Genomic DNA, 18790 nt, shown 5'->3' with positions numbered 1-18790 from the left:
AGCTCAGTGGGTAAGGTGTTTGTTTACTGATCAGTAGATCACCACAATATTGTGGGTTCAAACCCCGGTGTTGCCAAGGTTCATTTTTATTTCGCTTTTTTTTATCTAATAGTTTGTTTACTTTGTTACATAAAACTGTACATCCATTTGATAATTAAAGAGATGTGTTTAAAAGATTGCTTTTTTCTTTGTCTTGCTTGAAAGTCTTGTTTGGCCTACTTTTAATGAGTTACATGGTGTTGAAGTATGGAAAAGACGCCATATTGGTTCATTAGGCTTATTGACTGCTTGCACTAGTACTTAGAGATATCTCAGTGGGTAAGGTGTAGATTTACCAATCAGCAGGTCCCCACAAAGTTGTTGGTTCAAACACTGGTGTCGCCAATGTAAACTTTTTTTTTCGCTTTTTTAATCAAATAGTTTGTTTACATTGTTACATAAAACTGTACATCTATTTGATAATTAAAGAGATGTGTTTAAAAGATTGCTTTTTTCTTTGTCTTGCTTGAAAGACTTTTTTGGCCTACTTTTAATACGAGTTACATGGTGTTGAAGTATATAAAAGACGCCATATTGGTTCATTAGGCTTATTGACTGCTTGCACTAATACCTAGAGATAGCTCAGTGGCTAAGGTGTTGGTTTACCGATCAGCAGGACCCCACAAGGTTGTGGGTTCAAGCCATGGTAAAGTTTTTATTTAGGTTTTTTAATCAAATAGTTTGTTTACATTGTTACATAAAACTGTACATCTATTTGATAATTAAAGAGATGTGTTTAAAAGATTGCTTTTTTCTTTGTCTTGCTTGAAAGACTTGTTTGGCCTACTTTTAATGAGTTACATGGTGTTGAAGTATGGAAAAGAAGCCATATTGGTTCATTAGGCTTATTGACTGCTTGTGCTAGTGCCTATAGATAGCTCATTGGGTAAGGTGTTTGTTTTTACTGATCAGCAGATCACCACAATATTGTGGGTTCAAACCCCGGTGTTGCCAAGGTTCATTTTTATTTCGCTTTTTTTATCTAATAGTTTGTTTACTTCGTTACATAAAACTGTACATCTATTTGATAATTAAAGAGATGTGTTTAAAAGATTGTTTTTGTTCTTTGTCTTGCTTGAAAGACTTGTTTGGCCTACTTTTAATGAGTTGCATGGTGTTGAAGTATGGAAAAGAAGCCATATTGGTTCATTAGGCTTATTGACTGCTTGCAGCAGGACCTAGAGATAGTTCAGTGGGTAAGGTGTTGGTTTACCGATCAGCACGTCCCCGCAAGGTTGTGGGTTCGAACCCCGCTGTCGCCAAGGTAAAGTTTTCAATTAATTTTTTAAATAAAATAGTTTGTTTACATTGTTACATAAAACTTTACATCTATTTGATAATTAAAGAGATGTGTTTACTTTTAATATGAGTTACATGGTGTTGAAGTATGGAAAAGAAGCCATATTGGTTCATTAGGCTTATTTACTGCTTGCACTAGCACCTAGAGATATCTCAGTGTTTAAGGTGTTGGTTTACCGATTAGCAGGTCCACACAAGGTTGTGGGTTCAAACCCCGGTGTCGCCAAGGTAAAGTTTTTATTTCGCTTTTTTAATCTAATAGTTTGTTTACATTGTTACATAAAACTGTACATCTATTTGATAATTAAAGAGATGTGTTTAAAAGATTGTTTTCTTTTTTCTTTGTCTTGCTTGAAAGACTTGTTTGGCCTACTTTAAATATGAGTTACATGGTGTTGAAGTATGGAAAAGAAGCCATATTGGTTCATTAGGCTTATTGACTGCTTGCACTAGTCCCTAGAGATAGCTCAGTGGGTAAGGTGTTTGTTTACTGATCAGTAGATCACCACAATATTGTGGGTTCAAACCCCGGTGTTGCCAAGGTTCATTTTTATTTCGCTTTTTTTATCTAATAGTTTGTTTACTTTGTTACATAAAACTGTACATCTATTTGATAATTAAAGAGATGTGTTTAAAAGATTGCTTTTTTCTTTGTCTTGCTTGAAAGTCTTGTTTGGCCTACTTTTAATGAGTTACATGGTGTTGAAGTATGGAAAAGAAGCCATATTGGTTCATTAGGCTTATTGACTGCTTGCACTAGTCCCTAGAGATAGCTCAGTTGGTAAGGTGTTGGTTTATGAATCAGGTCTTCACAACGTTGTGGGTTTAAACCCGGTGTTGCCAAGGTTCATTTTCATTTCGCTTTTTTAATCTAATAGTTTGTTTACTTTGTTACATAAAACTGTACATCTATTTGATTATCAAAGTGATGTGTTTAAAAGATAGCTTTTTTCTTTGTCTTGCTTGAAAGACTTGTTTGGCCTACTTTTAATATGAGTTACATGGTATTGCGGTATGGAAAAGAAGCCATATTGGGTTATTAGGCTTATTGACTTCTTGCGTTGGTACCTCGAGATAGCTCATTGGGTAAGCTGTTGGTTTACCGATCAGCAGGTCCACACAAGGTTGTTATTTCAAACCCCGGTGTCGCCAAGGTAAAGTTTTTATTTCGCTTTTTTAATCAAATAGTTTGTTTACATTGTTACATAAAACTGGACATCTATTTGATAATTTAAAAAGATGTGTTTAAAAGATTGCTTTTTTCTTTGTATTCCTTGAAAGACTTTTTTGGCCTACTTTTAATACGAGTTACATGGTGTTGAATTATGGAAAAGAAGCCATATTGGTTCATTAGGCTTATTGACTGCTTACCCTAGTATCAATAGATAGCTCAGTGCGTAAAGTGTTGAGTTACCGATCAGCAGGTCCCCACAAGGTTTTGGGTTCAAACCCCATTTTCGCCAAAGTTAATTTTTATTTTGCTTTTTTTTAATCTAATAGTTTGTTTACTTTGTTACATAAAGCTGTACATCTATTTGATAATTAAAGAGATGTTTTTTTAAAAGATTGCTTTTTTCTTTGTCTTGCTTGAAAGACTTGTTTGGCCTACTTTAAATATGAGTTACATGGTGTTGAAGCATGGAAAAGAAGCCATATTGGTTCATAAGGCTTATTGACTGCCTGAAATAGTGCATAAAGATATCTCAGTGGGTAAGGTGTAGATTTACCAATCAGCAGGTCCCCACAAAGTTGTTGGTTCAAACACTGGTGTCGCCAAGGTAAAAATTTTTATTTCGCTTTTTTAATCAAATAGTTTGTTTACATTGTTACATAAAACTGTACATCTATTTGATAATTAAAGAGATGTGTTTAAAAGATTGCTTTTTTCTTTGTCTTGCTTGAAAGACTTTTTTGGCCTACTTTTAATACGAGTTACATGGTGTTGAAGTATAGAAAAGACGCCATATTGGTTCATTAGGCTTATTGACTGCTTGCACTAATACCTAGAGATATCTCAGTGGCTAAGGTGTTTGTTTACCGATCAGCAGGACCCCACAAGGTTGTAGGTTCAAGCCATGGTAAAGTTTTTATTTAGCTTTTTTAATCAAATAGTTTGTTTACATTGTTACATAAAACTGTACATCTATTTGATAATTAAAGAGATGTGTTTAAAAGATTGCTTTTTTCTTTGTCTGCTTGAAAGACTTGTTTGGCCTACTTTTAATGAGTTACATGGTGTTGAAGTATGGAAAAGAAGCCATATTGGTTCATTAGGCTTATTGACTGCTTGCATAAGTACCTTGAGATAGCTCAGTGGGTAAGGTGTTGGTTTACCAATCTGCCGGTCCTCACAAGGTTGTGGGTTCAAACCCCATTGTCACCAAAATTTTGCTTTTTTTATCTAATAGTTTGTTTACTTTGTTACATAAAACTGTACATCTATTTGATAACTAAAGAGATGTGTTTAAAAGATTGCTTTTTTCTTTGTCTTGCTTGAAAGACTTGTTTGGCCTACTTTAAATATGAGTTACATGGTGTTGAAGTATGGAAAAGAAGCCATATTGGTTCATAAGGATTATTGACTGGGTGCAATAGTACATAGAGCTAGCTCAGTGGGTAAGGTGTTGGTTTGCCAATCAGCAGGTCCCCACAAGGTTGTGGGTTCAAACCCCGGTGTCGCCAAGGTAAAGTTTTTATTTTGCTTTTTTAATCAAATAGTTTGTTTTTTCATTGTTACATAAATCTGTACATCTATTTGATAATTAAAGAGATGTGTTTAAAAGATTGCTTTTTTCTTTGTCTTGCTTGAAAGACTTGTTTGGCCTACTTTTATTATGAGTTACATGGTGAAGTAGTATGTAAAAGAAGCCATATTGGTTCATAAGGCTTATTGACTGCATGCGATGGTACATAGAGATAGCTCAGTGGGTAAGGTGTTGGTTTACCGATCAGCTGGTCCCCACAACGTTGGGGTTCAAACCCCGGTGTTGCCAAGGCTAATTTTTATTAGGCTTTTTTAATCAAATAGTTTGTTTACATTGTTACATAAAACTGTACATCTATTTGATAATTAAAGAGATGTGTTTAAAAGATTGTTTTTTCTTTGTCTTGCTTAAAAGACTTGTTTGGTCTACTTTAAATATGAGTAACATCTTGTTGAAGTATGGAAAAGAAGCCATATTGGTTCATTAGGCTTATTTAATGCTTGTACTAGTACTTAGAGATATCTCAGTATTTAAGGTGTTGGTTTACCGATTAGCAGGTCCCCACAAGGTTGTTGGTTCAAACCCCGGTGTCGCCAAGGTAAAGTTTTTATTTTGCTTTTTTAATCAAATAGTTTGTTTACATTGTTACAAAACACTGTACATCTATTTGATAATTAAAGAGATGAGTTTAGAAGATTGTTTTCTTTTTTCTTTCTCTTGCTTGAAAGACTTGTTTGGCCTTCTTTTAATGAGTTGCATGGTGTTGAAGTATGGAAAAGAAGCCATATTGGTTTATTAGGCTTATTGACTGCTTGTAACAGTACCTAGAGATATCTCAGTGGGTAAGGTGTTGGTTTACCGATCAGCAGGTCCCCACAAGGTTGTGGGTTCGAACCCCGCTGTCGCTAAGGTAAAGTTTTTAATTAACTTTTTAAATCAAATAGTTTGTTTACATTGTTACATAAAACTTTACATCTATTTGATAATTAAAGAGGTGTTTACTTTTAATATGAGTTACATGGTGTTGAAGTATGGAAAAGAAGCCATATTGGTTCATTAGGCTTATTTACTGCTTGCACTAGTACCTAGAGATATCTCAGTGTTTAAGGTGTTGGTTTACCGATTAGCAGGTCCCCACAACGTTGTGGGTTCAAACCCCGATGTCGCCAAGGTTCATTTTTATTTTGCTTTTTTTATCTAATAGTTTGTTTACATTGTTACATAAAACTGTACATCTATTTGATAATTAAAGAGATGTGTTTAAAAGATTGTTTTCTTTTTTCTTTGTCTTGCTTGAAAGACTTATTTGGCCTACTTTTAATGAGTTACATGGTGTTGAAGTATGGAAAAGAAGCCATATTGGTTCATTAGGCTTATTGACTGCTTGTGCTAGTGCTTATAGATAGCTCATTGGGTAAGGTGTTTGTTTTTACTGATCAGCAGATCACCACAATATTGTGGGTTCAAACCCCGGTGTTGCCAAGGTTCATTTTTATATCGCTTTTTTTAACTAATAGTTTGTTTACTTTGTTACATAAAACTGTACATCTATTTGATAATTAAAGAGATGTGTTTAAAAGATTGCTTTTTTCTTTGTCTTGCTTGAAAGTCTTGTTTGGCCTACTTTTAATGAGTTACATGGTGTTGAAGTATGGAAAAGAAGCCATATTGGTTCATTAGGCTTATTGACTGCTTGCACCAGTACCTAGAGATAGCTCAGTTGGTAAGGTGTTGGTTTATGAATCAGCAGGTCCCCACAAGGTTGTGGGTTTAAACCCCGGTGTTGCCAAGGTTAATTTTTATTTCGCTTCTTTTATCTAATAGTTTGTTTACTTTGTTACATAAAGCTGTACATCTATTTGATAATTAAAGAGATGTTTTTAAAAGATTGCTTTTTTCTTTTTGTCTTGCTTGAAAGACTTGTTTGGCCTACTTTAAATATGAGTTACATGGTGTTGAAGTATGGAAAAGAAGCCATATTGGTTCATCAGGCTTATTGACTGCATGCACTAGTACCTAAAGATAGCTCAGTGGGTAAGGTGTTGGTTTACTGTCAGCAGGTTTCCACAAGGTTGTGGGTTCAAACCCCAGTGTCGCCAAGGTAGTTTTTATTTCGCTTTTTAAATCAAATAGTTTGTTTACATTGTTACATAAAACTGTACATCTATTTGATAATTAAAGAGATGTGTTTAAAAGATTGTATTGTTTTTCTTTGTCTTCCTTGAAAGACTTGTTTGGCCTACTTTTAATGAGTTACATGGTGTTGAAGTATGGAAAAGAAGCCATATTGGTTCATTAGGCTTATTGACTGTTTTTGCACTAGTACCTTGAGATAGCTTAGTGGGTAAGGTGTTGGTTTACCGATCAGCAGGTCCACACAAGATTGTGGGTTCAAGCCCCATTGTCGCCAAAGTTAATTTTTTATTTTGCTTTTTTTATCTAATAGTTTATTTACTTTGTTACATAAAACTGTACATCTATTTGATAATTAAAGAGATGTGTTTAAAAGATTGTTTTTTTCTTTGTCTTGTTTGAAAGACTTGTTTGGCCTACTTTAAATATGAGTTACATGGTGTTGAAGTATGGAAAAGAAGGCATATTGGTTCATTAGGCTTATTGACTGCTTGCACTAGTCCCTAGAGATAGCTCAGTGGGTAAGGTGTTTGTTTACTGATCAGTAGATCACCACAATATTGTGGGTTCAAACCCCTGTGTTGCCAAGGTTCATTTTTATTTCGCTTTTTTTTATCTAATAGTTTGTTTACTTTGTTACATAAAACTGTACATCTATTTGATAATTAAAGAGATGTGTTTAAAAGATTGCTTTTTTCTTTGACGTGCTTGAAAGTCTTGTTTGGCCTACTTTTAATGAGTTACATGGTGTTGAAGTATGGAAAAGAAGCCATATTGGTTCATTAGGCTTATTGACTGCTTGCACTAGTACCTAGAGATAGCTCAGTTGGTAAGGTGTTGGTTTATGAATCAGGTCCCCACAAGGTTGTGGGTTTAAACCCGGTGTTGCCAAGGTTCATTTTTATTTCGCTTTTTTAATCAAATAGTTTGTTTACTTTGTTACATAAAACTGTACATCTATTTGATAATTAAAGAGATGTGTTTAAAAGATTGCTTTTTTCTTTGTCTTGCTTGAAAGACTTTTTTGGCCTACTTTTAATATGAGTTACATGGTATTGCGGTATGGAAAAGACGCCATATTGGGTTATTAGGCTTATTGACTTCTTGCATTGGTACCTCGAGATAGCTCATTGGGTAAGCTGTTGGTTTACCGATCAGCAGGTCCACACAAGGTTGTCAGTTCAAACCCCGGTGTCGCCAAGGTAAAGTTTTTTTTTCGCTTTTTTAATCAAATAGTTTGTTTACATTGTTACATAAAACTGGACATCTATTTGATAATTTAAAAAGATGTGTTTAAAAGATTGCTTTTTTCTTTGTCTTCCTTGAAAGACTTTTTTGGCCTACTTTTAATACGAGTTACATGGTGTTGAATTATGGAAAAGAAGCCATATTGGTTCATTAGGCTTATTGACTGCTTACCCTAGTATCAATAGATAGCTCAGTGGGTAAAGTGTTGAGTTACCGATCAGCAGGTCCCCACAAGGTTGTGGGTTCAAGCCCCATTGTCGCCAAAGTTAATTTTTATTTTGCTTTTTTTTTATCTAATAGTTTGTTTACTTTGTTACATAAAGCTGTACATCTATTTGATAATTAAAGAGATGTTTTTAAAAGATTGCTTTTTTCTTTGTCTTGCTTGAAAGACTTGTTTGGCCTACTTTTAATGAGTTACATGGTGTTGAAGTATGGAAAAGAAGCCATATTGGTTCATTAGGCTTATTGACTGTTTTTGCACTAGTACCTTGAGATAGCTTAGTGGGTAAGGTGTTGGTTTACCGATCAGCAGGTCCACACAAGATTGTGGGTTCAAGCCCCATTGTCGCCAAAGTTAATTTTTTATTTTGCTTTTTTTATCTAATAGTTTATTTACTTTGTTACATAAAACTGTACATCTATTTGATAATTAAAGAGATGTGTTTAAAAGATTGTTTTTTTCTTTGTCTTGTTTGAAAGACTTGTTTGGCCTACTTTAAATATGAGTTACATGGTGTTGAAGTATGGAAAAGAAGGCATATTGGTTCATTAGGCTTATTGACTGCCTGAAATAGTGCATAGAGATATCTCAGTGGGTAAGGTGTAGATTTACCAATCAGCAGGTCCCCACAAAGTTGTTGGTTCAAACACTGGTGTCGCCAAGGATTATTTTTATTAGGCTTTTTTAATCAAATAGTTTGTTTACATTGTTACATAAAACTGTACATCTATTTGATAATTAAAGAGATGTGTTTAAAAGATTGTTTTTTCTTTGTCTTGCTTAAAAGACTTGTTTGGTCTACTTTAAATATGAGTAACATCTTGTTGAAGTATGGAAAAGAAGCCATATTGGTTCATTAGGCTTATTTAATGCTTGTACTAGTACTTAGAGATATCTCAGTATTTAAGGTGTTGGTTTACCGATTAGCAGGTCCCCACAAGGTTGTGGGTTCAAACCCCGGTGTCGCCAAGGTAAAGTTTTTATTTTGCTTTTTTAATCAAATAGTTTGTTTTTTCATTGTTACATAAATCTGTACATCTATTTGATAATTAAAGAGATGTGTTTAAAAGATTGCTTTTTTCTTTGTCTTGCTTGAAAGACTTGTTTGGCCTACTTTTATTATGAGTTACATGGTGAAGTAGTATGTAAAAGAAGCCATATTGGTTCATAAGGCTTATTGACTGCATGCGATGGTACATAGAGATAGCTCAGTGGGTAAGGTGTTGGTTTACCGATCAGCTGGTCCCCACAACGTTGGGGTTCAAACCCCGGTGTTGCCAAGGCTAATTTTTATTAGGCTTTTTTAATCAAATAGTTTGTTTACATTGTTACATAAAACTGTACATCTATTTGATAATTAAAGAGATGTGTTTAAAAGATTGTTTTTTCTTTGTCTTGCTTAAAAGACTTGTTTGGTCTACTTTAAATATGAGTAACATCTTGTTGAAGTATGGAAAAGAAGCCATATTGGTTCATTAGGCTTATTTAATGCTTGTACTAGTACTTAGAGATATCTCAGTATTTAAGGTGTTGGTTTACCGATTAGCAGGTCCCCACAAGGTTGTTGGTTCAAACCCCGGTGTCGCCAAGGTAAAGTTTTTATTTTGCTTTTTTAATCAAATAGTTTGTTTACATTGTTACAAAACACTGTACATCTATTTGATAATTAAAGAGATGAGTTTAGAAGATTGTTTTCTTTTTTCTTTCTCTTGCTTGAAAGACTTGTTTGGCCTTCTTTTAATGAGTTGCATGGTGTTGAAGTATGGAAAAGAAGCCATATTGGTTTATTAGGCTTATTGACTGCTTGTAACAGTACCTAGAGATATCTCAGTGGGTAAGGTGTTGGTTTACCGATCAGCAGGTCCCCACAAGGTTGTGGGTTCGAACCCCGCTGTCGCTAAGGTAAAGTTTTTAATTAACTTTTTAAATCAAATAGTTTGTTTACATTGTTACATAAAACTTTACATCTATTTGATAATTAAAGAGGTGTTTACTTTTAATATGAGTTACATGGTGTTGAAGTATGGAAAAGAAGCCATATTGGTTCATTAGGCTTATTTACTGCTTGCACTAGTACCTAGAGATATCTCAGTGTTTAAGGTGTTGGTTTACCGATTAGCAGGTCCCCACAACGTTGTGGGTTCAAACCCCGATGTCGCCAAGGTTCATTTTTATTTTGCTTTTTTTATCTAATAGTTTGTTTACATTGTTACATAAAACTGTACATCTATTTGATAATTAAAGAGATGTGTTTAAAAGATTGTTTTCTTTTTTCTTTGTCTTGCTTGAAAGACTTATTTGGCCTACTTTTAATGAGTTACATGGTGTTGAAGTATGGAAAAGAAGCCATATTGGTTCATTAGGCTTATTGACTGCTTGTGCTAGTGCTTATAGATAGCTCATTGGGTAAGGTGTTTGTTTTTACTGATCAGCAGATCACCACAATATTGTGGGTTCAAACCCCGGTGTTGCCAAGGTTCATTTTTATATCGCTTTTTTTAACTAATAGTTTGTTTACTTTGTTACATAAAACTGTACATCTATTTGATAATTAAAGAGATGTGTTTAAAAGATTGCTTTTTTCTTTGTCTTGCTTGAAAGTCTTGTTTGGCCTACTTTTAATGAGTTACATGGTGTTGAAGTATGGAAAAGAAGCCATATTGGTTCATTAGGCTTATTGACTGCTTGCACCAGTACCTAGAGATAGCTCAGTTGGTAAGGTGTTGGTTTATGAATCAGCAGGTCCCCACAAGGTTGTGGGTTTAAACCCCGGTGTTGCCAAGGTTAATTTTTATTTCGCTTCTTTTATCTAATAGTTTGTTTACTTTGTTACATAAAGCTGTACATCTATTTGATAATTAAAGAGATGTTTTTAAAAGATTGCTTTTTTCTTTTTGTCTTGCTTGAAAGACTTGTTTGGCCTACTTTAAATATGAGTTACATGGTGTTGAAGTATGGAAAAGAAGCCATATTGGTTCATCAGGCTTATTGACTGCATGCACTAGTACCTAAAGATAGCTCAGTGGGTAAGGTGTTGGTTTACTGTCAGCAGGTTTCCACAAGGTTGTGGGTTCAAACCCCAGTGTCGCCAAGGTAGTTTTTATTTCGCTTTTTAAATCAAATAGTTTGTTTACATTGTTACATAAAACTGTACATCTATTTGATAATTAAAGAGATGTGTTTAAAAGATTGTATTGTTTTTCTTTGTCTTCCTTGAAAGACTTGTTTGGCCTACTTTTAATGAGTTACATGGTGTTGAAGTATGGAAAAGAAGCCATATTGGTTCATTAGGCTTATTGACTGTTTTTGCACTAGTACCTTGAGATAGCTTAGTGGGTAAGGTGTTGGTTTACCGATCAGCAGGTCCACACAAGATTGTGGGTTCAAGCCCCATTGTCGCCAAAGTTAATTTTTTATTTTGCTTTTTTTATCTAATAGTTTATTTACTTTGTTACATAAAACTGTACATCTATTTGATAATTAAAGAGATGTGTTTAAAAGATTGTTTTTTTCTTTGTCTTGTTTGAAAGACTTGTTTGGCCTACTTTAAATATGAGTTACATGGTGTTGAAGTATGGAAAAGAAGGCATATTGGTTCATTAGGCTTATTGACTGCTTGCACTAGTCCCTAGAGATAGCTCAGTGGGTAAGGTGTTTGTTTACTGATCAGTAGATCACCACAATATTGTGGGTTCAAACCCCTGTGTTGCCAAGGTTCATTTTTATTTCGCTTTTTTTTATCTAATAGTTTGTTTACTTTGTTACATAAAACTGTACATCTATTTGATAATTAAAGAGATGTGTTTAAAAGATTGCTTTTTTCTTTGACGTGCTTGAAAGTCTTGTTTGGCCTACTTTTAATGAGTTACATGGTGTTGAAGTATGGAAAAGAAGCCATATTGGTTCATTAGGCTTATTGACTGCTTGCACTAGTACCTAGAGATAGCTCAGTTGGTAAGGTGTTGGTTTATGAATCAGGTCCCCACAAGGTTGTGGGTTTAAACCCGGTGTTGCCAAGGTTCATTTTTATTTCGCTTTTTTAATCAAATAGTTTGTTTACTTTGTTACATAAAACTGTACATCTATTTGATAATTAAAGAGATGTGTTTAAAAGATTGCTTTTTTCTTTGTCTTGCTTGAAAGACTTTTTTGGCCTACTTTTAATATGAGTTACATGGTATTGCGGTATGGAAAAGACGCCATATTGGGTTATTAGGCTTATTGACTTCTTGCATTGGTACCTCGAGATAGCTCATTGGGTAAGCTGGTGGTTTACCGATCAGCAGGTCCACACAAGGTTGTCAGTTCAAACCCCGGTGTCGCCAAGGTAAAGTTTTTTTTTCGCTTTTTTAATCAAATAGTTTGTTTACATTGTTACATAAAACTGGACATCTATTTGATAATTTAAAAAGATGTGTTTAAAAGATTGCTTTTTTCTTTGTCTTCCTTGAAAGACTTTTTTGGCCTACTTTTAATACGAGTTACATGGTGTTGAATTATGGAAAAGAAGCCATATTGGTTCATTAGGCTTATTGACTGCTTACCCTAGTATCAATAGATAGCTCAGTGGGTAAAGTGTTGAGTTACCGATCAGCAGGTCCCCACAAGGTTGTGGGTTCAAGCCCCATTGTCGCCAAAGTAAATTTTTATTTTGCTTTTTTTTTATCTAATAGTTTGTTTACTTTGTTACATAAAGCTGTACATCTATTTGATAATTAAAGAGATGTTTTTAAAAGATTGCTTTTTTCTTTGTCTTGCTTGAAAGACTTGTTTGGCCTACTTTTAATGAGTTACATGGTGTTGAAGTATGGAAAAGAAGCCATATTGGTTCATTAGGCTTATTGACTGTTTTTGCACTAGTACCTTGAGATAGCTTAGTGGGTAAGGTGTTGGTTTACCGATCAGCAGGTCCACACAAGATTGTGGGTTCAAGCCCCATTGTCGCCAAAGTTAATTTTTTATTTTGCTTTTTTTATCTAATAGTTTATTTACTTTGTTACATAAAACTGTACATCTATTTGATAATTAAAGAGATGTGTTTAAAAGATTGTTTTTTTCTTTGTCTTGTTTGAAAGACTTGTTTGGCCTACTTTAAATATGAGTTACATGGTGTTGAAGTATGGAAAAGAAGGCATATTGGTTCATTAGGCTTATTGACTGCCTGAAATAGTGCATAGAGATATCTCAGTGGGTAAGGTGTAGATTTACCAATCAGCAGGTCCCCACAAAGTTGTTGGTTCAAACACTGGTGTCGCCAAGGATTATTTTTATTAGGCTTTTTTAATCAAATAGTTTGTTTACATTGTTACATAAAACTGTACATCTATTTGATAATTAAAGAGATGTGTTTAAAAGATTGTTTTTTCTTTGTCTTGCTTAAAAGACTTGTTTGGTCTACTTTAAATATGAGTAACATCTTGTTGAAGTATGGAAAAGAAGCCATATTGGTTCATTAGGCTTATTTAATGCTTGTACTAGTACTTAGAGATATCTCAGTATTTAAGGTGTTGGTTTACCGATTAGCAGGTCCCCACAAGGTTGGGGGTTCAAACCCCGGTGTCGCCAAGGTAAAGTTTTTATTTTGCTTTTTTAATCAAATAGTTTGTTTTTTCATTGTTACATAAATCTGTACATCTATTTGATAATTAAAGAGATGTGTTTAAAAGATTGCTTTTTTCTTTGTCTTGCTTGAAAGACTTGTTTGGCCTACTTTTATTATGAGTTACATGGTGAAGTAGTATGTAAAAGAAGCCATATTGGTTCATAAGGCTTATTGACTGCATGCGATGGTACATAGAGATAGCTCAGTGGGTAAGGTGTTGGTTTACCGATCAGCTGGTCCCCACAACGTTGGGGTTCAAACCCCGGTGTTGCCAAGGCTAATTTTTATTAGGCTTTTTTAATCAAATAGTTTGTTTACATTGTTACATAAAACTGTACATCTATTTGATAATTAAAGAGATGTGTTTAAAAGATTGTTTTTTCTTTGTCTTGCTTAAAAGACTTGTTTGGTCTACTTTAAATATGAGTAACATCTTGTTGAAGTATGGAAAAGAAGCCATATTGGTTCATTAGGCTTATTTAATGCTTGTACTAGTACTTAGAGATATCTCAGTATTTAAGGTGTTGGTTTACCGATTAGCAGGTCCCCACAAGGTTGTTGGTTCAAACCCCGGTGTCGCCAAGGTAAAGTTTTTATTTTGCTTTTTTAATCAAATAGTTTGTTTACATTGTTACAAAACACTGTACATCTATTTGATAATTAAAGAGATGAGTTTAGAAGATTGTTTTCTTTTTTCTTTCTCTTGCTTGAAAGACTTGTTTGGCCTTCTTTTAATGAGTTGCATGGTGTTGAAGTATGGAAAAGAAGCCATATTGGTTTATTAGGCTTATTGACTGCTTGTAACAGTACCTAGAGATATCTCAGTGGGTAAGGTGTTGGTTTACCGATCAGCAGGTCCCCACAAGGTTGTGGGTTCGAACCCCGCTGTCGCTAAGGTAAAGTTTTTAATTAACTTTTTAAATCAAATAGTTTGTTTACATTGTTACATAAAACTTTACATCTATTTGATAATTAAAGAGGTGTTTACTTTTAATATGAGTTACATGGTGTTGAAGTATGGAAAAGAAGCCATATTGGTTCATTAGGCTTATTTACTGCTTGCACTAGTACCTAGAGATATCTCAGTGTTTAAGGTGTTGGTTTACCGATTAGCAGGTCCCCACAACGTTGTGGGTTCAAACCCCGATGTCGCCAAGGTTCATTTTTATTTTGCTTTTTTTATCTAATAGTTTGTTTACATTGTTACATAAAACTGTACATCTATTTGATAATTAAAGAGATGTGTTTAAAAGATTGTTTTCTTTTTTCTTTGTCTTGCTTGAAAGACTTATTTGGCCTACTTTTAATGAGTTACATGGTGTTGAAGTATGGAAAAGAAGCCATATTGGTTCATTAGGCTTATTGACTGCTTGTGCTAGTGCTTATAGATAGCTCATTGGGTAAGGTGTTTGTTTTTACTGATCAGCAGATCACCACAATATTGTGGGTTCAAACCCCGGTGTTGCCAAGGTTCATTTTTATATCGCTTTTTTTAACTAATAGTTTGTTTACTTTGTTACATAAAACTGTACATCTATTTGATAATTAAAGAGATGTGTTTAAAAGATTGCTTTTTTCTTTGTCTTGCTTGAAAGTCTTGTTTGGCCTACTTTTAATGAGTTACATGGTGTTGAAGTATGGAAAAGAAGCCATATTGGTTCATTAGGCTTATTGACTGCTTGCACCAGTACCTAGAGATAGCTCAGTTGGTAAGGTGTTGGTTTATGAATCAGCAGGTCCCCACAAGGTTGTGGGTTTAAACCCCGGTGTTGCCAAGGTTAATTTTTATTTCGCTTCTTTTATCTAATAGTTTGTTTACTTTGTTACATAAAGCTGTACATCTATTTGATAATTAAAGAGATGTTTTTAAAAGATTGCTTTTTTCTTTTTGTCTTGCTTGAAAGACTTGTTTGGCCTACTTTAAATATGAGTTACATGGTGTTGAAGTATGGAAAAGAAGCCATATTGGTTCATCAGGCTTATTGACTGCATGCACTAGTACCTAAAGATAGCTCAGTGGGTAAGGTGTTGGTTTACTGTCAGCAGGTTTCCACAAGGTTGTGGGTTCAAACCCCAGTGTCGCCAAGGTAGTTTTTATTTCGCTTTTTAAATCAAATAGTTTGTTTACATTGTTACATAAAACTGTACATCTATTTGATAATTAAAGAGATGTGTTTAAAAGATTGTATTGTTTTTCTTTGTCTTCCTTGAAAGACTTGTTTGGCCTACTTTTAATGAGTTACATGGTGTTGAAGTATGGAAAAGAAGCCATATTGGTTCATTAGGCTTATTGACTGTTTTTGCACTAGTACCTTGAGATAGCTTAGTGGGTAAGGTGTTGGTTTACCGATCAGCAGGTCCACACAAGATTGTGGGTTCAAGCCCCATTGTCGCCAAAGTTAATTTTTTATTTTGCTTTTTTTATCTAATAGTTTATTTACTTTGTTACATAAAACTGTACATCTATTTGATAATTAAAGAGATGTGTTTAAAAGATTGTTTTTTTCTTTGTCTTGTTTGAAAGACTTGTTTGGCCTACTTTAAATATGAGTTACATGGTGTTGAAGTATGGAAAAGAAGGCATATTGGTTCATTAGGCTTATTGACTGCTTGCACTAGTCCCTAGAGATAGCTCAGTGGGTAAGGTGTTTGTTTACTGATCAGTAGATCACCACAATATTGTGGGTTCAAACCCCTGTGTTGCCAAGGTTCATTTTTATTTCGCTTTTTTTTATCTAATAGTTTGTTTACTTTGTTACATAAAACTGTACATCTATTTGATAATTAAAGAGATGTGTTTAAAAGATTGCTTTTTTCTTTGACGTGCTTGAAAGTCTTGTTTGGCCTACTTTTAATGAGTTACATGGTGTTGAAGTATGGAAAAGAAGCCATATTGGTTCATTAGGCTTATTGACTGCTTGCACTAGTACCTAGAGATAGCTCAGTTGGTAAGGTGTTGGTTTATGAATCAGGTCCCCACAAGGTTGTGGGTTTAAACCCGGTGTTGCCAAGGTTCATTTTTATTTCGCTTTTTTAATCAAATAGTTTGTTTACTTTGTTACATAAAACTGTACATCTATTTGATAATTAAAGAGATGTGTTTAAAAGATTGCTTTTTTCTTTGTCTTGCTTGAAAGACTTTTTTGGCCTACTTTTAATATGAGTTACATGGTATTGCGGTATGGAAAAGACGCCATATTGGGTTATTAGGCTTATTGACTTCTTGCATTGGTACCTCGAGATAGCTCATTGGGTAAGCTGTTGGTTTACCGATCAGCAGGTCCACACAAGGTTGTCAGTTCAAACCCCGGTGTCGCCAAGGTAAAGTTTTTTTTTCGCTTTTTTAATCAAATAGTTTGTTTACATTGTTACATAAAACTGGACATCTATTTGATAATTTAAAAAGATGTGTTTAAAAGATTGCTTTTTTTCTTTGTCTTCCTTGAAAGACTTTTTTGGCCTACTTTTAATACGAGTTACATGGTGTTGAATTATGGAAAAGAAGCCATATTGGTTCATTAGGCTTATTGACTGCTTACCCTAGTATCAATAGATAGCTCAGTGGGTAAAGTGTTGAGTTACCGATCAGCAGGTCCCCACAAGGTTGTGGGTTCAAGCCCCATTGTCGCCAAAGTTAATTTTTATTTTGCTTTTTTTTTATCTAATAGTTTGTTTACTTTGTTACATAAAGCTGTACATCTATTTGATAATTAAAGAGATGTTTTTAAAAGATTGCTTTTTTCTTTGTCTTGCTTGAAAGACTTGTTTGGCCTACTTTTAATGAGTTACATGGTGTTGAAGTATGGAAAAGAAGCCATATTGGTTCATTAGGCTTATTGACTGTTTTTGCACTAGTACCTTGAGATAGCTTAGTGGGTAAGGTGTTGGTTTACCGATCAGCAGGTCCACACAAGATTGTGGGTTCAAGCCCCATTGTCGCCAAAGTTAATTTTTTATTTTGCTTTTTTTATCTAATAGTTTATTTACTTTGTTACATAAAACTGTACATCTATTTGATAATTAAAGAGATGTGTTTAAAAGATTGTTTTTTTCTTTGTCTTGTTTGAAAGACTTGTTTGGCCTACTTTAAATATGAGTTACATGGTGTTGAAGTATGGAAAAGAAGGCATATTGGTTCATTAGGCTTATTGACTGCCTGAAATAGTGCATAGAGATATCTCAGTGGGTAAGGTGTAGATTTACCAATCAGCAGGTCCCCACAAAGTTGTTGGTTCAAACACTGGTGTCGCCAAGGATTATTTTTATTAGGCTTTTTTAATCAAATAGTTTGTTTACATTGTTACATAAAACTGTACATCTATTTGATAATTAAAGAGATGTGTTTAAAAGATTGTTTTTTCTTTGTCTTGCTTAAAAGACTTGTTTGGTCTACTTTAAATATGAGTAACATCTTGTTGAAGTATGGAAAAGAAGCCATATTGGTTCATTAGGCTTATTTAATGCTTGTACTAGTACTTAGAGATATCTCAGTATTTAAGGTGTTGGTTTACCGATTAGCAGGTCCCCACAAGGTTGTTGGTTCAAACCCCGGTGTCGCCAAGGTAAAGTTTTTATTTTGCTTTTTTAATCAAATAGTTTGTTTACATTGTTACAAAAACTGTACATCTATTTGATAATTAAAGAGATGTGTTTAGAAGATTGTTTTATTTTTTCTTTCTCTTGCTTGAAAGACTTGTTTGGCCTTCTTTTAATGAGTTGCATGGTGTTGAAGTATGGAAAAGAAGCCATATTGGTTTATTAGGCTTATTGACTGCTTGCAACAGTACCTAGAGATATCTCAGTGGTTAAGGTGTTGGTTTACCGATCAGCAGGTCCCCACAAGGTTGTGGGTTCGAACGCCGCTGTCGCTAAGTTAAACTTTTTAATTAACTTTTTAAATCAAATAGTTTGTTTACATTGTTACATAAAACTTTACATCTATTTGATAATTAAAGAGATGTGTTTATTTTAATATGAGTTACATGGTGTTGAAGTATGGAAAAGAAGCCATATTGGTTCATTAGGCTTATTTACTGCTTGCACTAGTACCTAGAGATATCTCAGTGTTTAAGGTGCTGGTTTACCGATTAACAGGTCCCCACAAGGTTGTGGGTTCAAACCCCGGTATCGCCAAGGTTCATTTTTATTTCGCTTTTTTTATCTAATAGTTTGTTTACATTGTTACATAAAACTGTACATCTATTTGATAATTAAAGAGATGTGTTTAAAAGATTGTATTGTTTTTCTTTGTCTTCCTTGAAATACTTGTTTGGCCTACTTTTAATGAGTTACATGGTGTTGAAGTATGGAAAAGAAGCCATATTGGTTCATTAGGCTTATTGACTGTTTTTGCACTAGTACCTAGAGATAGCTTAGTGGGTAAGGTGTTGGTTTACCGATCAGCAGGTTCACACAAGGTTGTGGGTTCAAGCCCCATTGTCGCCAAAGTTAATTTTTTATTTTGCTTTTTTTATCTAATAGTTTATTTACTTTGTTACATAAAACTGTACATCTATTTGATAATTAAAGAGATGTGTTTAA

General features: G+C 34.1%; 1 long non-coding RNA gene across 1 annotated transcript; it reads right to left on the bottom strand.

The window, feature by feature from the left end:
• Positions 1 to 15146: 15146 nt before the first annotated feature.
• Positions 15147 to 18086, bottom strand: LOC310736631. The gene is made up of 2 exons (XR_014536597.1): positions 18037 to 18086; positions 15147 to 15244 (listed from the first exon to the last, which is right to left on the bottom strand). It is a non-coding gene; the product is annotated as an uncharacterized lncRNA (long non-coding RNA).
• Positions 18087 to 18790: the final 704 nt, after the last annotated feature.

The sequence above is a fragment of the Silurus aristotelis genome (genome assembly GCF_946808225.1).
Source record: "Silurus aristotelis genome assembly, chromosome: 2".
In the NCBI taxonomy this organism is placed as follows: domain Eukaryota; kingdom Metazoa; phylum Chordata; class Actinopteri; order Siluriformes; family Siluridae; genus Silurus; species Silurus aristotelis.
The sequence above is the reverse complement of the archived record's forward strand: the minus strand, read 5'-3'. Positions and strand labels throughout refer to the sequence as shown.